Raw genomic sequence first — 23,213 nt, 5'->3', positions numbered from 1 at the left:
GATCATACGTGACATACTTTTAGTTAATGTTGTTTCGCATATTAACCATGTTTGAGATCAGGCAGCTCGAATCTTGTTTAAATATTTAAAAATCTATAATGGCAATTTAAGTCAAGCATTGGAAATACAATAAATATATTTGACAGTTTCTGCAAGTGTATAATGTATGGGAAGAGTATTCTGTCTGCAAAGGGATCAACTTATTAATTTGGCTGAGTGGTTGTGGACCTTGGATTCTTTTCAAGCCATAAATACGTTTTATCTATTACCTCAAGATTTTTAACTAATATAACTAGATAGTGAATGAGAGTTGGTTACAGAACCAATGTAAGTATGTCGAGTAACACGTGAACCAGAATGACAGTAAAAAGGCATATCAGTTGGTGAAGGACCCGAAACCAGGGAACAAGGAGATAATTCACATGATCATGGACATGGATGGTAAGAGTTTCACAGAAGACCAACAGATTCTTAAAAGATTGACGGAATACTGTTCAGAGCTTTGCAACCAGGAGGCATTAGGAGACAAAACTATGCTAAACTTTCCACTGACCACAACATAGGTTGACCAACCGATCCGCAGGGGAAGAATTAGAGGCTGCAACAAAGAAAAGGAAGGCAGGTTTGGTAGACAGTATATTAGAAGAACATGTTCAAGAAGGAGGAACTTCCAAGATTGATGTACCCACAACAATCTGAAACAAAATCTAGCAAAACATCAGAATGGCCTTCCCCACGGACCCATTCTTTGATCATCACAGTTCCTAAGAAAAGGAATCAGCAGCTGCCAAAACACTTCCGAACAGTCACATAAGCAAGGTTATACTTAAGATTATCCTCAACAGACTGAAACCACAAGCAGGGCACATCATTGCCGAAGAGAGGGGGTTGGTTCTGGAGCAAGACATATCACTATAGAAAGATCTTCAACTTTAAAATCCTCTTTAAAAAGTATCCACAGGATCAACATTCATAAACTTCAAGAAGGCCTTGGACAAGATATGGCCTGCTGCCTTATGAGCCCTATACGTATATACAACCTAAACATAAAACTAACCAGCACCATATAAAACCCTTATAACAAGGTGACTAGCACAGCTCTTTTCAATGGCAATATAGGAGACTGGTTCGAAACCACAGTCTAAGTCAGACAGGGGTGCCTCCCTTCATGTACTATCTTCAACATCTATCTGAAATTGATCATATCAGATGCCTTGGAAGACTATGAGGGCGCTGTTGGTGTTAGAGGCAAAACATTCACGAGCCTACGCTATCGATGGGTTAGCAGGAGATGAACAAGAACTGAAAAGTTAAGTGAACCGTCTCAATCAAGCATCATTGAGTAAGGGATGGAGATTAACGCTGAAAAGACCAAGCAAATGACAAAAAAGCGAATGGTATCCAAAAGAAAACAAGAGTGATTCAGCAAAAGATAGACACAATGACAAGCTTACCTTTGTGCTGTCGCCTCTGTTGAAGGTTCGAAACCTGAGGGTCTGTCCAGGATTGTGCAGTCAAATGTTGCACTGGATATGCTGAATCCCGTCTAGAAGGGCAACAACATCACACTTGGATCAAAGATCAAGCTCATGCGCTACCTCGTCAAAACCATACTCCTGTATGCAGGTGTGATATTTACCCTGACATCGGAACTAGAGAGAAGAATCCATGCCTCAGAGGTGAGATGTTGTCGGAGGATTCTGAACATCTCATACTCAGACCACGTCTATAATAAGGAGGTGCGCATTCGAATCCAATGTGCAGTTTGACCATATGAAGATATGCTCACCACAGTAAAAAAAAAAACCGCATATTAAGATGGCATGGACACAACGCACGGTCATCTTACCTATGAAAGACAATCCTACTGGGTACAGTAAGAGGAAAGAGAAAACAAAGCAGACAGAACCGAGATGGAAATGTAACATTAAATGGTGGACAGGCATGTATTTTGTAAAGTCCCAGAGAGCAGTAGAGAACACGGCAAAATGGAGAGAGATTGTAGAAAAAGGTTATCAACGGAGTACCTACGACCAGGAGAAATAAATGCACCCCCCAACAATAATGAATGAATTCTCTATATTGTTTGAATGACGTCCTATTCAAAATACGTTTGTTTAATATATCTTCTCATTATGTTGGCGGTATATGGGATTTATTTTGTTCATCTATGTCTATAGATCTATATGTTTTACTTATTTCTGATAAAAATACTCTACAGTTTCACTTGTTAACATTAAACTTGTGTGTGAATTTGGGATGAGTATGTTTGTGTGCCATATAAATGACCCTTTTATTATTTGATTTACGAGAGAGAGAGAGAGAGATGTTACAACGTACACTTTCAATCCGTAACACTTTGAAATGACCCCCATGATCCCATTACACAAGAAACTTCTCTCTTTATAAACTGTTCTGAAACTGCATATTATAACTGCTATTCTCCAAGGACAGCACGTTACTATGAATTAAAACCTTTTCATCTCATCCGCGCCACCAGTAAATATTTTGTTATCACATAAATTAATGTGAAACCATCAATATCCATTCTCATACCGTAGATTACTATTCTGATTTGACACGTGACCATATTTGTACAGATAAGTTCTAGTTTATGAAGGCAAACCCCAACGTACATATAAGTTTGGCCGTCATGAAATTCAAGTTTCAGCCTTATTAGATTGAACATAATATGAATTTCATAATTTTTTGACATTTCGAATGAAACAGAAAACGAAATCAAGGTTAAATTTTGTAAATTGTATGCAGTAGTGTTACGAAATGCCGATATGGCTCATTTAGTCTTCCATACTTTTCATTTAATCAGGTTGTCTTGTTTCACGCGCCGTAATATTTCTGTAAATGTAATTTTTCGTCGTATCGCGTGACGCTTTTATTGCTCGCGCGGCACGTGCGAAATAATGGATTATTGCGCACTATTATATATATCGGGTAGAGATGTTGAAGGGCACAGCCAATATAGAAGGAAGCTTTTAAACATATTCAGCTGTCGGGCAGGTGCCATTGTAATTTCGTTAAAGCCAAACAGTTGGGTGAGTCGAATGTTTTTTTAGTCAACTCTTTTTATTATTTGCAATAATTATTCAGTTTCGTAAAAGCACGTTCATTGTTGTATTATGTGGTCACATCGTGTATCGTATTTGCAATTCAGTTTATTAAGATATAACCTAGGCAATGTGGTAACGAGTTAATTTCATCTAGTCGCTATCACGACTAATTTCGAAAATATTATGTATGTATTAATGTCATAGCATTACGTATATTTGTTTTTATTGCATAGCATTCCTATGTCATACTTCGTACCTATCGTATATTCTTAAAGTAGTTGCAACAAAACCCATTCCAATTAAATTAGACTATTGGAAAGGTGTGTTTATTTTCCATATTCAGCTCGCCGGTTATGAGCAGCCGGATGGGCTTGTAAATACCATGACGTATTGTGTGCCATGACTAGTATAACCCACCAATTCAGTGCCAACGTACGGGTACAAGTGCGGAGGGGAAAGTGACCGTGCCAGAGAGAAGGCCGTGTCAAAGTGTATTTTCCAATTAAGTAGTGTTTTGACTACAAGTAAAGGACAATAACAAGTAGTGTATTGACTACAAGTAAAAGAACAATAACAAGTAGTGGTTTGACTACATGTGGATTATGACAATAGTGTCTGACTACATAAATGTTTGCAACCAGTAGTTGATTATATGGGTTTGCAACAAGCATTTGTTTATATGAACGTTTGCTAGAGATATTTGTGTACATGAAGTTTACATGAAGTTTCTAGAACTTTTTGACTACTTGAGAGTGACATTGTAGTCAAAGTATATTTCATATGTGTTTTATATTCATTTTATATACTTTTCTGTGTTATTTTCATATCATTAGTACCAGTGTTTAATATATTGGTCATTTGTCATCCACGAACGTGTTGTTTCTTTAAAACCCTGCCCGGTCTCAAAGGGTCAGCTCGATTACGTTACAAGTAGAGCCCATTCAAATAATTTGTAAAGCAGCTATGGAGACTAATCAATTCCTTTGAATACGATATGTCAGCTGTAAATTATTTTGTCACAAATTCCCATTCCATGCCCTTCTTAGCTTACTGCCTCAACAGATGTACTGGACTTGCCATGTGCGTCCCTGACACCTACAATCTTAGGCATACTTGCGCTGTGTACATGCAGGCAGGCGTACCCGTAAACAACTTGAAACTTCCTGAATCACATGCAATTCAATCACCAACTCATAAGGTAATCCTAAAGTAAAATATTTGACAGGTCACATTACTCAGAAGATTGCTATATCTATTCATTAACATTCATGCATGAATGAAAAGATAAGGGGTAATACCTGAAGTTAACGCAAAACGTAATATAGACTGCTGATGATGATCAAAGTTACATTGTCTTAGTGTATCAGTATCACCTGACACCCCTTTAATTGTTTAAGTAATAACGAGATGCTTCCCTTCTTTCGCTATAATCTATATTCAGTGCTAAAACAACACGTGAGAAGATGAAAAGGGAATAAAAAAGCTATATTAGTTGATTATTAGTCTGAATTTTTAAAAACAATCTCAAAGTAGTTAAGTTTAGATCATGTTTTCTGTCTCAGAGCGACTTGGCGGGGTGGAGGTGGGTGTAGGTCATCAATAAATACCAGAAAGTAGGCAAAGAAAATCAATCTGATAACTTATTAACGACGACGAAAGTTACAATTGTATCCTAATATATTCAATGAAAATTCGAATAGGAAAACTTGGTATTCGTTTTAGCTCTAGATGTCACATCCAAATTTTGCGCAATTTGTAGCCTAATTCTTTGTAAAACTGACATAAGTTTCCACTACCTCGTTGTAATGTGTTGTTTTTTTTCTTTACATAACCATACTGCACATAACTTTTCTTGCCACAGATAGCTGGGAACGGATATTGTTATAGAAACCCGTTTACCGTGAATATCACCTGACCGATTGTCATATTTAATGTCCTCCCCTCAGCAAAAAGCGCATAGTCAGCATGGAGACACCGTATACGAAGTACCTTATTTTGCTAGAGATTCTAATCTGGTTAAAGCAAGGTAGGTGCGAATGGAAATTTTATTTATCAAAATTTTGTAAAAGAAAATATAGGCAAATTGGTTTCCTTTTTGTACCAATGAATCAACGATTTTGTTTATTCTATCGCATCAGAAATATCAGTAAACTATAAGCAAGTCTATATTGGTCTTAAAAATGTTTCCATTTTCATTTGTCATTTACTTTTCTTATCGAGCTTTTTTATTTTGTTTCGAAGTGATCCGCCATTATGATACTTTTCTTTTCTAATTACATTATTTTATCTCAACGATCGCAAGTATACGTTGAATTTTATAAAGTGCACACTGATACTCAGTATACAGTATATTTTAAAAGATATACTAAAATTCAACATTAAAATCATACCATAATACTCATAATTTTAAAGTAAATAATATAATTCAACATTCTTAAAGTATAAAATAGAACTCAGCATTAAAGTATATCGTAATGAACATTTAAAGGTATACAATAATTATCAACATTAAAAGTATGTGATATTACTCAACATTTTAAAGTACAATGTACAAAATATAATTCAACATTCTAAAAGGATATCATAGAGATCAGCACTTTATTATATTATAATACTATACATTTTAAAGAAGATAATAGAACTCATTATTCTTATACGATATAAGAGAGATCAACATTACAGTATTAGATAATGATGAACATTTAAACGTATATACTTATATACAATATTGAAAATTATATAATCCTACTCCATGCTGAAACAAGATAACATAGAATTAGATATACTATTGTTTTTGTCGAATTACTTTGCAGCAAATGCAATCAATTGTTACAATTGTCTTTTGGATAATGCATGCAGCGATCCATTTAAGTCATCCGGAGTCTATACAATTCCCTGCAGTGGGTCCTGTTATAAAGTGAAGGGCACATATTCGAATATACAAGGTTTGCAAACATTCTTGAATAACACACACACACAGAGTAAAAATTCGAGTATTCGGACGCCGATTATCCGGATTATTCGCTCGCGTGAAATACATGAGTGTCCTTCGTAATGTTTACTGATTAAAATGAGCATGTATTTATAAGGAAACTAAATTGTCTATTACGATGAAAACACAGAAGAGTAGCTTGAATCAGAAATAAGCAGTCGAATATAATTCCATGCAATTATATTTGTAACGGTGGTTTGACTAACTAAATTAGCCTTTTGAAATGGAAACAACTCTACATGTATTTAGGACCGAGGGAGATGCAAAGAGAAAGTTGTAATCATTATTCATTTCTATTCCATCATGTAACTGATTTTGCTTACAAGCGCTTAATTTGTGTTTCATGCCATGAAATTATCACTGTACGAAATGCTTTAATATAACTATTCGGACAGAATTTTTTAGTACAAGTAACAAGATTGAAATTTTCTTTAAATTGTATTAGAAGTAAATTGATAAATCATATTGGAAGTAATCTTCTACAAAAAATATTGAGATTGAATCCATGTATTCGTGTTACAATTATATACTACTATTCAACAATGATTACGCTATTATGATCAAGTACGAACCGTCTTATACGCACTTTACTTGTATCTCAGACTCAGCACAAAAAGAGTACATTCATTAGGTTACGTAAATAGTGAACTAGACAGATTCCAAAGATTCCTATAGAGGGCAAATGTGCTGATGTTGCAGAAGTACCTACGTAATAATGTACATAGACCTAGACAATAATCTGTAAGAGACTACGAAGCCTCACTTTGAGATTCTGGCCTTCGTAAGGAGCTAGGAGCGCGCCATATTTAGCGTTGTCTTAAGAAAACGGGTATATAAGCCCCAGCCTCGGGCTGACATCAGTTTTGCTGGCCTTAAGCTCAAACAGGCTTTGTCTTTGCAGGTAAGATTATGATCTATGTACAGTTTTTCATAGTATAAGAATTTTTTAGTGTTAAGATGTTAACCTAACATCAGTATGTTTAAACAGGAGATCATTTTAATATTTCTTTACTATTATTTAACATAATGTATTAGAAAGTTTAACTGTTTGAAGAACTTATATTTACTTATAATTATATTATTGATTATAGCAAAAGCAACGTTCGCTAACAACTTCATACTCAGTAATAGTTAATATAGAAATAAAATACTATTATATAATAGAGTTTAATATGTTGACATTTTAGAATTAATTCAGTAAAATATATTTCAATTACGATATTAGTTTGAAATATTGAATTTTAGATTCTTTTGCTGTCGTGAATTTATTCGATATTTAATTATCTGTATTACATTCTAAACGACAGATATTATACAAGTATGATGTTGGTAAGTGAAAGAATATCGTAGTTTTATATGTATTTCTTATATCCGAAAATTGAGCTTGTTGTTGTTTGATATTGAAATGTAAGTTTATATGTTGAGTATTTCAATAAAGTTATGTTGGCCAGAAGCTCAAACAGGCTTTGTCTTTGCAGTTCGACCCGTGTACTCTCTCATGCCAAGCTTCCCCAACATGTAGCAGTATTTACAACATCATCGAGTGACACCTCTTTCAAGAGGATTGAACTTCCTTTCTTCTCTCTCTCTCTGTCGGATTTCAGAAACGGATTGACTGAGTTTACGAAACAAATCTTCACATAAAAGCTGGTGAAGAAATTCCTTACGTAAAATAACTATGAAACGAATCGACACGTCCATACCGAAACAATAAAAGTGAGGAACGTTTATTTTGTACAATAGATGAGAGATTAAGATATCAAATATGAATTTAATATTGTAGCTGTTGGAAGAGAGTGTGAGCCATCACTTTCTGCTGGAGATAAATGCACTGAGGCCACATAAAACGGGATCTGTGGTACAGCGTGTAAGGGAAATCTTTGTAACGACGCAGTTCAGTTGGGCAGCGCCACAATCGTAACGGCAGTATCGATCATTTTCTTTATTGCTCTTCACTAACGAGATAAAATGAACTGTGTGTTGCCTTTTGCCCTTGTTATGTTATATATTAAAAATATATCGGCATGTATCATTAATTATGTTAATCAATATAACTTGCTTCTGGATTTAATGGCAGCAGTTCGACACCGGTTGGTAGCTATTATGCAGTTCGTAACATATAAATTATGACGGTTAATGTATACTGGAATGATATTCAACCGTGTCAAGCGAGGTGCAGTAAGAAAATGACAACTGGTCAATCTACCGACGGGTTGTCAATTAGCATGCTTCAACTGTCATTGCTTTATCAATTGGTTTACAATGTCTGACACCAATCAAATCACAAGAACAAGCTTTCTCGACACAGGATAATTTTGGACAGAAGGAAAGGTGCAACCCACTCTACTTTTGTCTCGGCCTTTAACTATTTTTACTTATGCAACATTTCCACCCCGTATGTCTTCCCTTTTGCTTCCCATTTTTCATTTCATCCAATAAACGTTTTCCAATAAATGTCTTTGAAATTCTTTAATATCTTAGTCCCACTCTCTTTGGTATTCTAACAGAAATTAACGTGACATTTGGAAATTAAAGAGTATTTGCTACATGAAAGCTTTATTATTTTTTTTAAAGCGAAACTTGGAACACACACACACACACCACACACGAGAAATACAGTTCAATGCCCCCCTCTTCTCCAAACATTGATATTCCAACTGCACAGTAACATGCATCGACACATACAGACACGTACCCATACGTTCACGTACGCACATCCATCCATCCACCCATAGAACGCGCATTACTGCGACAACCCCAAAATCTACTATTTCAACTAAATTATACTTTTCTCCCAATTTAAGTTCTGCCAGGGTTTTGAATCTGCGAACTAAAAAGAGGATTATTCTGAAAATACTTGATCTCAAAATTAAATTGTTGTCCCCGTATCGGTTTTGCGTCAGCAAGTAGTGTATTAAAATTTTGCATTTTGAATCATTTTATCGTTTTCCAAATAGTTCACTAAATTCAACATTGCTCATCTGTTAGCAATGAACATGACTATCGGCCGTCTTTTGATTCTATCAACTTTGTAGCCCTCTTCCCATCTTTACTCTCTGTGAAAAGTTTTGTTTCATTTGTTTTCATCTTTTTATGCTAGTCTCCCACAACTCCACGTCAAATTCCAGATTTTATTTGCTGAAAATAACGCTGTATTTATCGCATAACTGATCTCTAAAGAACGAATATCTGTATTTACCCACTGTGCCAAATTTTCTAGTGTTTCTTTTTAAAACTAATTTTTTAAAATTCAGTCTCTTTGTAGCAACTGTATAAAAATCATTATTGCTGAAAAGAACATATGGGCACGTACCCATGCAAGCAAGGTCTTATATCCATTCATAGGTGTACGCAAATGCCAAACTGTTTATAATAGAATGATTTTCCAGATGAATGTCAATATTTACCATTACTGTGCTGCATTGCTAGAACTGTATATGACCACACACACACACACACACATAAATATATATATATTGTTTTCACAGTGCCATATTTGTGTGATGGTTTTTTCCAGTGTACAATGGTGCAGATCAGTTGAATCCTAACTCACACAACCTTTTTCTGGACTCGTGGTCTAATTCGACCTTCTGACTTGAACATTCTTTCACCATGATCACGATAAACATAAACTACAACGAACATAGTTATCAAAAAAGCAATTGTTGTAATTGTCTTGCAACTGGACCGTTTTGCACGGATGAACCTGGCTCCACGTACAGTGTCTTAGTCAGATATCTACGATGGCAGATAGCGGTCGACAGAATACAACATCAAATTATCTTGAAGTTGTACTGTTATGTTTATTTAATTTAACTGTTTGTCTGTTAGTTTGATTTTTTATTTATTTTTTCATTACATGTTATTGTAATGTAACATTATTTGTTGGACTTGACCTTGTCCAATATTGAGTTTATTTCTGCTTGACCTGATTGACATTTTATTTTTCATTTATGTAAACAACTAATAATAGCTTCATTGTTCTCTATGTGTATGGGCTTATTTTCAGGATTATTATTCAGGTAAACAACGAAGGAGTAAACATGGTGATCATGGTTAGGGTTTTGGAGATTCCTCAGTGAATTTTGTAGGCTATTGTGTTGTAAAAAAACAAAACACAAAAAAAAGAACAAGGCTCATTAGACCATTCTAGAAGGTTATTTTCCATTAGGTAATGTTCGTTTTTAGAAAATGCTGTGACCTGAGGTCAAGCAGAGAACTATATTATCTTGCGACTGTGGGGATTTTACCAGTTGTGCTTTAATATCTAGCACTTTAAATTGTTGTGACCAGTTTGGGCTGAATTTTATTTTCATCAAATTATTGAACTGAAGTGATCATTTTCTCTGGAAATAAAAAGGTTCGCTGACAAAAGTTTTGGATAAAGAGATTCACTGGAATGTACACTGAATTCCAACCGGGAATAGTATTTCTGTGATTCAGCAAGAGACTGTTGACACATCAGCACTTCGCAGGCTATAACAAACACGTTATCGCTTTCAGTTTCCGATCTCTTCGGGACTTGAACTGAGTTTTATTCAGGACCTTGTATTACTAGGAATTGTCTTTAATTCTTGGATTATTTTTGAATTTAATTCGCAATACCGTAAGTTCTTTTTTTTTCCTCATTTTCAGTTTGTAGTTTAGGGAAATAAATTTTTGTTTAAATTATTACAAAGCATGTTGTCTTCATTATTTTCTGTTATTTATTTTAAGACCATAGACTTGTAAAAGCACACGTTTACATTTTGTACGTGACGGATCTAAATATTAAAGCAAGAGATTTTTGTACATGCGCACAATTTGCTCAAATGTGTACATGTAAAAATCTCTCTTACTCTCAAGTCAAACCATTTAACGACATTCCTTGCGCAGCAATAACTTAGAAGAACAATTCAACTTTCTGATAAGGACTTAGCCTCTCAGTTTATTTATTTGTTCGTCTGAACCAAATTACACTGGTCTATGTTAGCACGAAAGCGGGAGAAAATTTACATCGCATTGTAGTTGGATCATCTTAGTTATACGTAATCACGCGAGTACATCTCTCTCTCTCTCTCTCTCTCTCTCTGACTGCACATACATATATACATACATACATACATACATACATACATACTATGTATCATTTCATTTAATGTTACTGTATTTAATACCTTAATTGGCCTTGATGATGAGAAATAGTTTAGCTTTCATTCTGTGAAATGAATACGAGTTTGTGAATTTTGAATATGCGGAAGCGTTAGCACGTTAGCACCATTCTACCAATGAGTAATATTAACGTCTTATTTACGTCTTTCGAAAGGTCCAACAAATTCCTACACAAATTATTAAAATTGCTTATATTCTTTTACTTTCAACAGAACAATACTCTCCGTTAAATACTTACAACTTTCTGCAACTTGTATTCATTTGCAATATGCTTCTTTATTTGTTAGGTCAGAAAGTTAGAAGGCAAAAATATATTCATTGAGTTCCAGGTTAATGGGCATGTTATAAACTGTTGATGTTGCTGGTAATCCATAAAACAGGAAGCAACAATGCATACAGTTCTGCAGGAATAAAGGGAGGATTGATTTTATTACAAAGTATAATAAGGCGTTCCAGATTTTATTATAAGCAAACGAACTACCGAACGCAAACTGAGTTGGGTAAGACTAACCCATAACGAATGAGCACAAGGTTCTACAGGTCTTTTCTAGGGAAGCCACACAGTTCTTAAGGACAGAACACTTTACCTGCTGAAGATATCCTCATGCAAAAGTCAAATACTTAAACCAATATAAATCGAATTCAATAAAATGGTCATTTTACACGCACAAATCTTTATTATTGACTACCGAAGAAGCGGCCGTGTTGGTACGGAAACCAAAGAAATCAAAAAGGAAAACGCATTGCTTCATATAATGGCCTACCTAATATATAATAATAACAAGAGGTCAGATGGTTGCTCAGGTGACCATTGAATCGGTATCAGTGCCATAAAAAAAAAAAAAAAAAAAAAAATATATATATATATATATATATATATATATATATATATATATATATATATATATATATATATATATATATATATATATATATATATATATACACACACACACACACACACACACACGTTGGAGTCGGAAAATGTTCAACTGAGATCCCGTACAAACGTTTTGCCACTTCTATGCTTCTATGGAGACGACACACGCAAAAGGTTGTCAATAGCCAAGTCAGACACAAAATCTGAATCAAATCAGGTAAGATTTTACTGAGATAGATCTCATGCAGACAAGATTTTACCAAAATCACTAATCGCCAGGTAACATTATTATAGTGCAGTTGTATGCATTTGCATGACACATGTACGTATAGACAATAACAATGACACAATAATATTTCAATGATTTTAATAAATGATAGGTTGCTCAGGCTGTAAGCTCAATGAAAAGGTTTTTTTTTTTAATCAGCAACGTGAAAATGACAATTAAAGCTGACAGTAATTAATATAAGACGGTCTTGCATGTATGAATTATTATTATGGGTGATAGTAACCGACAAATTACAACAGCAAAGTAACAAATTTGTACATGTACGAAATTTGCTAAACCGTGTTATACTAAGATACATCTTGAAGTTTAAAAAGGTATGTACACATTTTTCACTTCGGCAAATTGGATGGTTTTGTTCACGCTGAATCCAAAAAGTGGTTATTTGGATGCTCCTGTTTCTACTTAGAGAATTCTCTATATCGTGACTTGTCCCCGTCTTCCGGCTGAAAAGAAAGAAATAGGAAAATAAGAAATGATATTCGCACATGACGTAATATTTGCATGCTATTATTTTAACGCAATATTTCAACTGTCATTATTAATGTAAAGAACTATTTACCAATACGCCTATCTTTCGCCGTAAAGATAAAATGATCATAACAATGTACAAATTATTCACACAAACGTGTTGGGCATTTGTAGTTTCACTGTTCTTAACACATTTACTCATGGTGAGTGGCTATTATCAGAGACATATACTTCTTCTAATACGTATAGTAGTCTTATTTTGACTTGGAAAATCTGACGGCATCGAGCTGTTATTAAAATTATAAACAATACATATTCAAATCAACTGGTGAGATTTATTATATATATCTAATTCATGTAATTTATACTGTCATTAGTTTTTCTTCAGGATTTGTCTTTCAATTGAAGGAAATTTTAAACACATTCAAATAAAGAAGGGATGTTTAATTTATAACAAAGAAGATTTGTAACGAATAGTGTATATTATTATATGCTGAAGTTCAATTGAGACACTGGGATAGTCTCCTTCGTGAATTGGGCTACATGATAGGTTCGGTAATTGGCAGCCTGAGATTTACGCTGTTCGCCATGTACAATGCATTTGCAATTCTCGTCTGTTAAATGTATGTAGCTCTAGTATGAGTCTCCACCCGGTGGGGATATCCTCCGTGAGATCTTCCTAAGACTCAGGGTTAATGTTAAAGCGTCTCAAAGGTGACATAATAGGAAACGTTCCTTCTTACCATCCTGAGCATGATGTCCCTCTTTCAGCTAACTGTATAACATGTAAGAGAAACAGATTTTCACGGTTAACAACATATTTTAAATTCAATGAGTGTGATCTGATAAATTGAACTTCAGGCTCTTCTCTACGTCTATGGTTTACCCCGCCTGTTTTCTGTCCTCTGGACACAAATCTGGAGAGTTGATGCCAATGTCAATTCCGTCAGTCTATCGTCAGCATTAATGATGAGATCGTTTTCTCTACTTTTTAGACCAAAAGATGACCCTGACACATCTATATGTCTCAAAACATGAGCTATAAGCGCCTTCACCCCCACCCTGACTTTTTAATAATTATCCTCATCGATCAAGATGGAAATTCACGTAGGCTGTTTGAAATGAACTAATTGGTCATTTTCATTAGTTTTGATTCCTATTGAACACCAAGCTAATAAACAGTATTTCACTATCATAATGATAGTCAGTCTGTGAAGAATCGCTTTAATAATCAGATGTCAGATGGTACGATAGTGTTGTGGAAATCAGAGCGAGGGATTTTTTCTTTTTGAAGATTCATTTGAATTCGTAATGTGCTCATTCTCATTTTCATTTTGGATTTGTACATGATTTGGACATTTATGTAAACTTATTCAAAGATATTCTGAGTTATAACATTTAGGCATATCAGGACATTAAAGACCTGCAGAATTCAGACGTTATATTAAAGAGGTAAAATGCATGCATGATACGAACGCATTCTAGGATCTCGTATGGTTCCTTGTGTCATGATATCGGTTTGTGTTGGTAGCGTAAACTATGTTCCTACTATCGAAAAACTTAAATTATAATTAACCTTGACGTATGTTTGATTTTTGTTCAGCTGTGCTTTATTCATATCAAGGACTTAAGTGTGTGATTATTTCCAAAGCATTGAAAGTAAAATAAAAAACGGATGATATTGAGATCACTGGAACTATAGTCCTAGAAAACAGAGAAATCGTCTTTTATTTCGACGAAAATTAAACACACCTATTTAAGGTTAAGTATCAGCAATGTATGAGAAGCCAGTAAATTGTGTTAGTGTTATGTGCACTGTTGAAAAACCATTGTTTTCTACTCCCTAGTGTTTCTAACCTCATCTAAACATGACCTGTTATAAATGGCGGCTAATTTTTCAAACCAGTGCTCAAGTGAGACACAACTTACCCTTGTCATAAAAAAACAAAAAAACAAACAAAAACATCAAACTCCTAACTATCTAGTTTCATCACAATATTGTATATGAAAGTCTTCGTCTTTGTCTTCTTCTCATTATTATTATTATTATTATTATTATTATTATTATTATTATTATTATTATTGAACAAGTAAGGTGCCCTCTACTATTCAATGCAATTATATCAAAGAATAAATACGAAAATTAAAACTTCTTTCAAAGTTATAATTCACCAAAGTGAAAGAGAAATACAAGTAAGAGTTCCTCGAAGGGATAAACGCACTACTGGGCGAAACAAATTTCCAAAAATAACAGATAAGACCAATCCTTCCTTTTAACTTTTGAATGTGTCAAATTAGCTGTTGTGGTGCACGTCTTGGAAGTGAGAGTGGCACTATTTTCATCTAGGACAAAGTACATATCATTAGAAGTGTTTTGGTGAAAATAACATGTCATAATGATTATCCATTTACAGGGCGTAATGACAACAAGAATTGTTTAAGATATTCGTCATAGCAGTCATATTTGATGTACGAGTGGACAATTCCCGTCTAGGACCCACGAGGTATCATATGAAGTATACTGGTGAAAATCCCTTGCACGTATAACCATCTATTTTGAAGCAGTAGAGACAACAAAATTTGTAAGATATGACGTTACGTGAGGGAGCAGTTATAAGAAGATTGTCAAGATGGCTGCCTTGGCGGTCATATTGGACGCAAGATCAGAATCATTTTAATTTAGGACCAGCTAGACATCATATGAAATCATTTATTGAAAACACTATGTTGATATAAGGATCGATGTAGGAGGAGTAACTATGGCAGCCATATTGGTGGTCAGATCGGTACCATCGTCATTTGGGACCAACTACACCTCATAAGAAGCCTTTGAGTGAAAACACAATGTTGATATGACCATCCATTTGTTTTAAAAAGGTTGACATTGATAGGTCTCGGGTTTTAGCTGACAAGTAATCACTTCTAATCTTCTGTTCGTTTACAACTGTATGTTTGTAATTAATTTCTTAAGGAATATAATCTTTTATTTTAAACGTCTTGCTAGTGAACATATTTTCCTATTTCTAGAAGTTAACAATTCAGTGTACTTGTGGACGGTTTATTCCAGAAGTACCGTCGAATTAGGTTTACACGCAATGTATAATACACATGACATGCAAAACTAAAATGATATACATCTTCAATATCATGGCTGGCACAGAGCCTGCAATATCTTTCCCTTCTATTGAATCAGTAGCTTTCACATATTCCAGCTTCAGCTCTCAGATTACGGGAAGACACCAAGAGTTTTGTAAAAGCTGGTCAATGTTTACAACATCAAAAAAAATCCACACTTCTCCTAAATCATTCTCTCTCTCACTGTCTCTCTCTGTCTCTCTCTCTCTCGGTATATATATATATATATATATATATATATATATATATATATATATATATATATATATATATATATATAGTGAATTAAATCCTAAACCACTTTTAATAAACTTTTCGTCGCAAGTTCAAAGGGTCCCAAATGAGAGTGATATTCTGATATTCCTAACAAAAGTCCAATGTTCAATGTGCAGATTTGCTTGTTTTCTCGAATATCCTACAGTGCGAATAGCGTTTTATATATCAAAATTCGCCTTGAATACATTCATTCAAAGTCTAAATAAGTATAAATAAGCTCAATGTAATTTCAGCATACATTTTAAAAAATGAATCCATCCAAATTAAAAATAGAACACAACAAAAAGACTGACTCCGCATTGGAGGTTAAGGTAACAGAGAATAATTTTAAAGAACACCATTGTTATAAAACGCTAAGACTCTATAATAAAACCGGGATGTTGGTCAGTTTCCTTGTAAAATATTTAACTTAGTCAACAATATCAGAAGTTTCCTAGTGAAAAACTTATTTAGTCAATAATCATAGAGAAGTTTTAGCTACGGACTAGATTGATTACAAAATAAACGCCACTAGACACGTAGGTCACTACTTTGATTTTGGACAAAGTTCAATCACAAATTACAGATATACCTCACACATGATACTAGAGAAAAATCAAAACAATGCAAATTAAATGTACATAACAAAATACACAACTTGCATGCATGCATGCATCCATCCACCCGACCTACATATATGCATAAATACATACATAGATCCATCCATCCATCCATCCATACATACATATGACCAGTAAGTTCTTTACTTCACAAGTAATTACAACGCCCTCTGAAAATGAATTGTTTATGTTGATTAACTCTAAGTTAGTTACAAAGTTAATGTCACTAGTCTCGTAGACCACTAATTTGATTTTGAACAAAGGTCAATCACATAATACATATATAAAAAACATATAATCATGGAGAAAACCCCCAAAAAATACAAAATAACTGTGCATAACGATATACATAACAATATACATAACCATGCATCCATGCATCCATCCATCCACCTAAATACATGCATACATACATATGCACATTAATGCATGAATACATACATACATAGATCCATATGGCCGATAAGTTGTTTATTTCACGAGATATGACTACACCCTATGTAAACAGTCGAACATTGTAATCAATTTTTATGGCGATTCACTCAATGCGTTTATTTTGTATATGCGCAACATTTAAGGCAAATTATAATTATTATGCAGTAGAGATATACCGACAGTCAAATAACACAAAATTCAGATCAGAACAAGTAAAATTTTAAAATTTTAAAATACTTGCATCAGGTCACGATCATTACATGCACTCAAAATGGTACTTCCTTCGCTTCTTTTAATACATGTGCTGTCTTCAGTTGCATTTATCTGTGACAATGAAACAATATATTTAGAATCAAACTCAAACACAGTATCTGGATGATAACCCCAATCTTGAAATATGTAGAGTAGAAGCGGCCTTGACTGGCAAACTGTGCAAACTGAGCAAGCTCAGATAACTATCTTTGATTGAAATCCAAGTTAGAACGAATAACGCTGTCCTTGGAGTCAATTTTGTATAGGCTCTTCAGTTAAAGAAGTTTACATATTTTGATTTAAGTGGGGCCAACATTGTTTTTATAGTAGTTAACTTAACATGAAATATTTCCAACCATAAAATACCTAAACTTGTATTATTCTTCATTAGTTTTTTGTAGGGTTGCAGTTCAATATAAATGAACCGGGGTCTAGCTCGGAACTGTTCGATGTTAGTGGGTTTAGCATTTTCGTAGAATCCGATAAAAAACAGAAATCTAACAGAAAAATGCCAGTTCGCCCCAAAATTAAAATATCATTATTTAAAGAATGTCGTAGATGTAAGTGGTGGAATGATAGTAAAATCAACATATTGTAACATATTGGGGGTATGGGATATCTTTAAACGTAATAATAAATTGCAAGAATGCTCAGTCGGGACCTTTTTATTTTTGACTATGAAATTATGATAAGATGCTTAATACAAGAAATATGACTAAAACATGAATGTATGTGTTTGATTACGTGTAACTTATGCAATACACAAATGCTATAATATGCTGGCCTTCATATCCTTAACATAATCATTCAGCGAGAAATGTACGACCCACGGAGTATTTTGAAAGTTAATCCTAAATCTTTAGTGTGGCGGGAGATAGCTGCCTATTTATGTGGCAGCATATTACTTTTATATTAAGCTTGAATCAATAGCAGTGAATTGAATTTGTTTGAACTGAATTGATTCCTATTGTGGTACTATATATAATTCCAGTCTATTTTTGAGAATAAAGAAATTAAAATTTGTAGACTTGTCTCATTTTTATAAGTATCTATGAGCTTTTTAATGCCATCCAATAAAGTTGTAATTATAACTATCTCAATGCAGTGTTCTTTTATATGGTGGAGAGATGTTGACAGCTATCTGCCGAATTTCGAATTTCACTCCTATTTATACTCTTTGGAACGTAGTCATGTGATGTAAACATAACCAATCACTGCTTGTCCGGGACGCCGAACAGGTCTGGTGGTGCCGAACAGATACTCTGCAACCAGCGGCACAAACTGAGGGTTAATATACAATTTAACTATCATCACTTGTCCGTTTGCACTCTGTCATTAGCAAATATATAAACATTACGTATTTTGTCATGTCCGTCAAACGTCAACGTACTTGAAATCGTAACCAAGACAGTTAAGCTTGGATGAAGAGTAAACAACTACCGATGACCGCTGATAACATTGAAAATATATTGACCAGCATAAAAACGAAGAATACATCATTAAATATTCAAAACATACTTATTCTAGCATAAAAGAATGCCAGCATTTACAATCAACAAGTGAAATTTAATAAAAAAAACGTGAACTTGACAAATTTGCTATGTGGAACCAGTCATGTGATCTAGTGTCGGCCATCTTGCCTGCAGACGTATTTTCGTGATGTCAGTTGTTGGAGTCATCGAGCTTAGTGCTATTCAAATGATGAGTTGACATGGGAATTTAAGGTTGATAAACATATTTCTTGGTGTGACAAATTCATATGAAATAAGATTCCAGAAGATTTGTTGAGTATTTAACGATGTGCGAGGTTGAATTTGATGACGCATGTTACCACATGACCGGCAATCACACTTGACATAAACATGAACGGTTTAATACAGATATCAAGGTAAGTCGCGATCTATACACTTCTGATACATAAAAATGTTTAAATTCATTCTTTCAAGAGTTTATATGTTCATTTGACATGAACAACATGTTAAATTTATGACATAGAAAAACCACCATTCCCATCCATCCTATTACAGCTTTAGAGCCCCAGGTCTATTACAATATAATTATCAACATTGTGAGAATAAAGAATTTATTTTGTTAGATTTAAGCAATAATGACAAAACTATCTTAAATATGACGATCTCCGGAGAATTCTAATTCCACACAATTCAGATACTGGACTTAAATAGTAACAATATGGAATACATATCACCGTCTTTATTAGGCATCTTTCCTTCTTTAAAGATTCTTGACTTATCCTGAAACCAGTTGCATGATGCAGAATATGGACGATTTTGTCAAAATTTTATCTCGAAACAGGGAGCTTGAGATATTATTCTTACGTAGCAACTCCCTTAGTGTATTACCAGCAAACATATTTTCATCAAATATCCAGCTACGCGTTTTTGTTGTTGATATACAATGATGAACTCACACACTTGAACAGTGAGTGGTACAACGTACAGGATTTAAGCATAATTAACATAAGAAAGAATCGGCTGAAATGGGTGCATATTCCCTTCACAGAACAACTAGATAGTATATTTCGGCCTCAGGCAACCCAAAACAAACATGAGACTTCCATGACGAACAATTTGATCAGTGAGTTTCTCGATAGGCATCTTTCAGTAGAGAGGCAATATATGGATACAATGCAGGGAAAAAAGAACAGCTCACAGATAGACGGGAAATTATTCCATAATATTTGACCATCAAAATTTCTGAGAACCCAATCTTGTGTGATTGTGATAAACTTGATTTCGTACAATGGATTTTGACTACAAATATCAGCATTGTTAACAGGACAACATTTCTATGCAACGATGGCAATCATGAAATTGTACTGAATTACAAATGTTTTGAAACAGACAAACACCACGACTCCCAGTCATTATCGGTACTGCAATTCCTTCATCTTCTGGTAATTAGTTTAGGTTTTTCTATAATTGCCATTTTACGTCGTCATAGGCACAAAATATCAAGCAGACATACAGACATAGGGAATCTGAAAATAGCAATTGCGAAGAGCTCTTAAAAATTCAAATTTGTTGTATTTCTAGTATACTGCAGCATAGACTATGATAGTGTAGAGGAAAACATGCGGCCCTCGTTAAATAAAGAAAACGCTTAACACCCACAAGGATTTTGTGTGCACTGGAGCTAATTTCTTTGTTCCTGGCATAAATATCATAGATAAGATACACCGATGTATTAATGGAAGTCCCTGTAATCCCACCAGCATTTACCCAGTCTCAATGAAGCCAGGAAGAATGTAGTGTTGCCATTGCCAAATATAGGAAAGGTGTCCTTCTAGTTGAGCAGCATACAGACACATCAGTGGCAATTACGCCGATCAAGCATATGATAAAGCAGTACACCAGATCATCCTGGTCAATTAATGAAAGCCATTTCGTTATTCGTCCCCTTTGGAATGCAATTTTTCAGAGTGTAATTAAATTGGTGCTGATACTCTTCGTAATTACAGGAAAGAAAATGTTAACGATTCTACTGACTCAGTGTCAGTGCTAGAAGAAACACTTTATTAGGACATGTCCGTCTCCAATTTACTTTTGGACAATTTTAGATTGAATGGCGGTCAGTAATCCTTGTATCATAAAGGTATACAACTTGCAACTTAGCAATATATATATTCCAGTCCGGTATCCCTATATATAGGGAGTGACCTAAGAATAATACTGAATTCCAAATGATTAAAGAATAGTGATGAAATTAATTTGGATTGAGTTGAATACGTATACCTGGTTAATACTGTTAAGCTTTAGTACATACATTAGTCAGCATATATTGTTACTAAACATACACTGCTTTCACTTCATGCAATTAGATGTGCAATGGAGTGACACTGTCCTGGATTGTATTAAAAGTACATTTTGTATTCCATAGTGGCACATTTTACACACTTGTTTGCATCTATTTTATGCCTCTGATCTTTCAAGGTGATTGGAATAGAATGTAAACAAAAAAATTATGATAATTAGAAAGGTTACAGGTTTTATTTCGGATCAGTTGATCCTAGAATTTTACAAAGCAGTCGGACGTTTAGGAAAACCTATTATTACTCTCAAAGTCTAAAGTAATTTTGCACCAGTCTATCTTAACGATTTGAAATAGAAAAAGATTATTTCAAGGTGTACGCAGTTATTTTGTATACCAACAATACTGGAGAGTGTTCTTGAAGACATATTTTCATTACACAGTTGGACTCTACGCAAAACAAGCACTTAAAGTTTAATTTTCTATAAATGTTTACCTCTATAAATATTTATATGAGCATACCTGATTATATGACTGCATACTATTTGTACGCGGTAGATATGATGTACTTTGAAAGCAACATTGTTCCCATAGTTCAATTTGTTTGAGCTTCGGGAATAATTGGTTTTATTGTGGAAAAGACAGAAACCTTGTCGATTTACCACTTTCATGAACCTGTCTTTTACTTGCAAACTAGCTGCTCCTTAAAACATACAAGTAATATTTTGTTTAGATACGTGGAAACAAAGTTTTAATACATATTTTAGGATAATTGCTTTCGTAGTACATCTTTCAAACTTATTTGGCAATGATGTAATTAACTATAATCGAATCTCATCAAAAGTATGTTGTTATGCACAATTTTTTCGAGCGTTTTTTAATTATTCTAGATGATGTAGTTCGTCTATGTCAAAGAACTGTCGCATCTGTTGGAGCTCAGAGTTACATGACAAGACATCATCTCTCGATCATTGTCACAACTATAATAACGTTTCAGCTTCTCGTATGCAATTCTTTGCACTGTTTAATAGCCAAACCCTTAATTTATACAATGCCCATATTGGAAGATGCGACCGACGATCCGCTTCTGTCTCTATATATACTAGCGTTACGTTTTGCTGCCAACACCTCATCCTGGCCTTCCTCTGTTTTCACAATCATTTTACCTTTCTAAACGAATATTCCATTAATACATCAATGAAAGTCTGTCTGGAGTTGCACTGACAAGCTTGCAATGACAGATGTGAACACAAGAAAACGAAGTGTACATTAAAGAGAAAAAATGTGTGGTTCTCATAGGGTATCATCTAAACTTCTGAAGACAATGATGTGCTTCACATCATCATGGTCAGGTAAAGAATGCTAATTTATTATTTACAACTTGTGCGATGATATTTGTTTGGAAATAATTCACATTAATACATCAGTAATTTAGTATTTACCATCATAGAGCCAAGTTATAATTTTTATATATTGAACAATTGTAATAGCAGGGTTACAAGCGACGTCAAATGAAAGATTCAGCGAGTCACTGGAATGCATTTCGAAGTCTATTCAAATGCACTAATGAGTGATTTGTATCAAATCAAACCAGTACCATATGACAGCAATATAAGCTTTCATATGCACATACAACTTGTGGAATACTTGGAATCGTCAGCTAGTTAAAAACGGAAATCATTCAACCTTTAAACAACAATAGTACTACAGGTTGTATAACATTCTAGCCTTACCTAACGACAGCCTTTATTTATTCCAGTCAAAATGCCTGTTATTTAATACAGATTAATCACCGATGTTTAGCTTTGTTCACATAATACATAGTGCTTTGGATTATAAGATATATTTATATTGTGTGCTTAACCTTTGTCCATGATTGTACATTTTACTGGAAGCTAAT

At 34.2% G+C, this 23,213-nt stretch overlaps 1 long non-coding RNA gene across 1 annotated transcript; it reads left to right on the top strand.

Annotated features, from left to right (window-relative positions):
- The first annotated feature begins 4,684 nt into the window (after positions 1 to 4,684).
- LOC149787143 (uncharacterized) lies at positions 4,685 to 18,570 on the top strand. The gene is made up of 2 exons (XR_016425109.1): positions 4,685 to 5,094; positions 15,263 to 18,570. It is a non-coding gene; the product is annotated as an uncharacterized LOC149787143 (long non-coding RNA).
- Positions 18,571 to 23,213: the final 4,643 nt, after the last annotated feature.

Source organism: Sinohyriopsis cumingii, chromosome 12 (genome assembly GCF_028554795.1).
Source record: "Sinohyriopsis cumingii isolate HCF-2022 chromosome 12, ASM2855479v2, whole genome shotgun sequence".
Classification (NCBI taxonomy): Eukaryota; Metazoa; Mollusca; class Bivalvia; order Unionida; family Unionidae; genus Sinohyriopsis; species Sinohyriopsis cumingii.
This window is presented reverse-complemented; position numbering and strand designations above follow the sequence as displayed.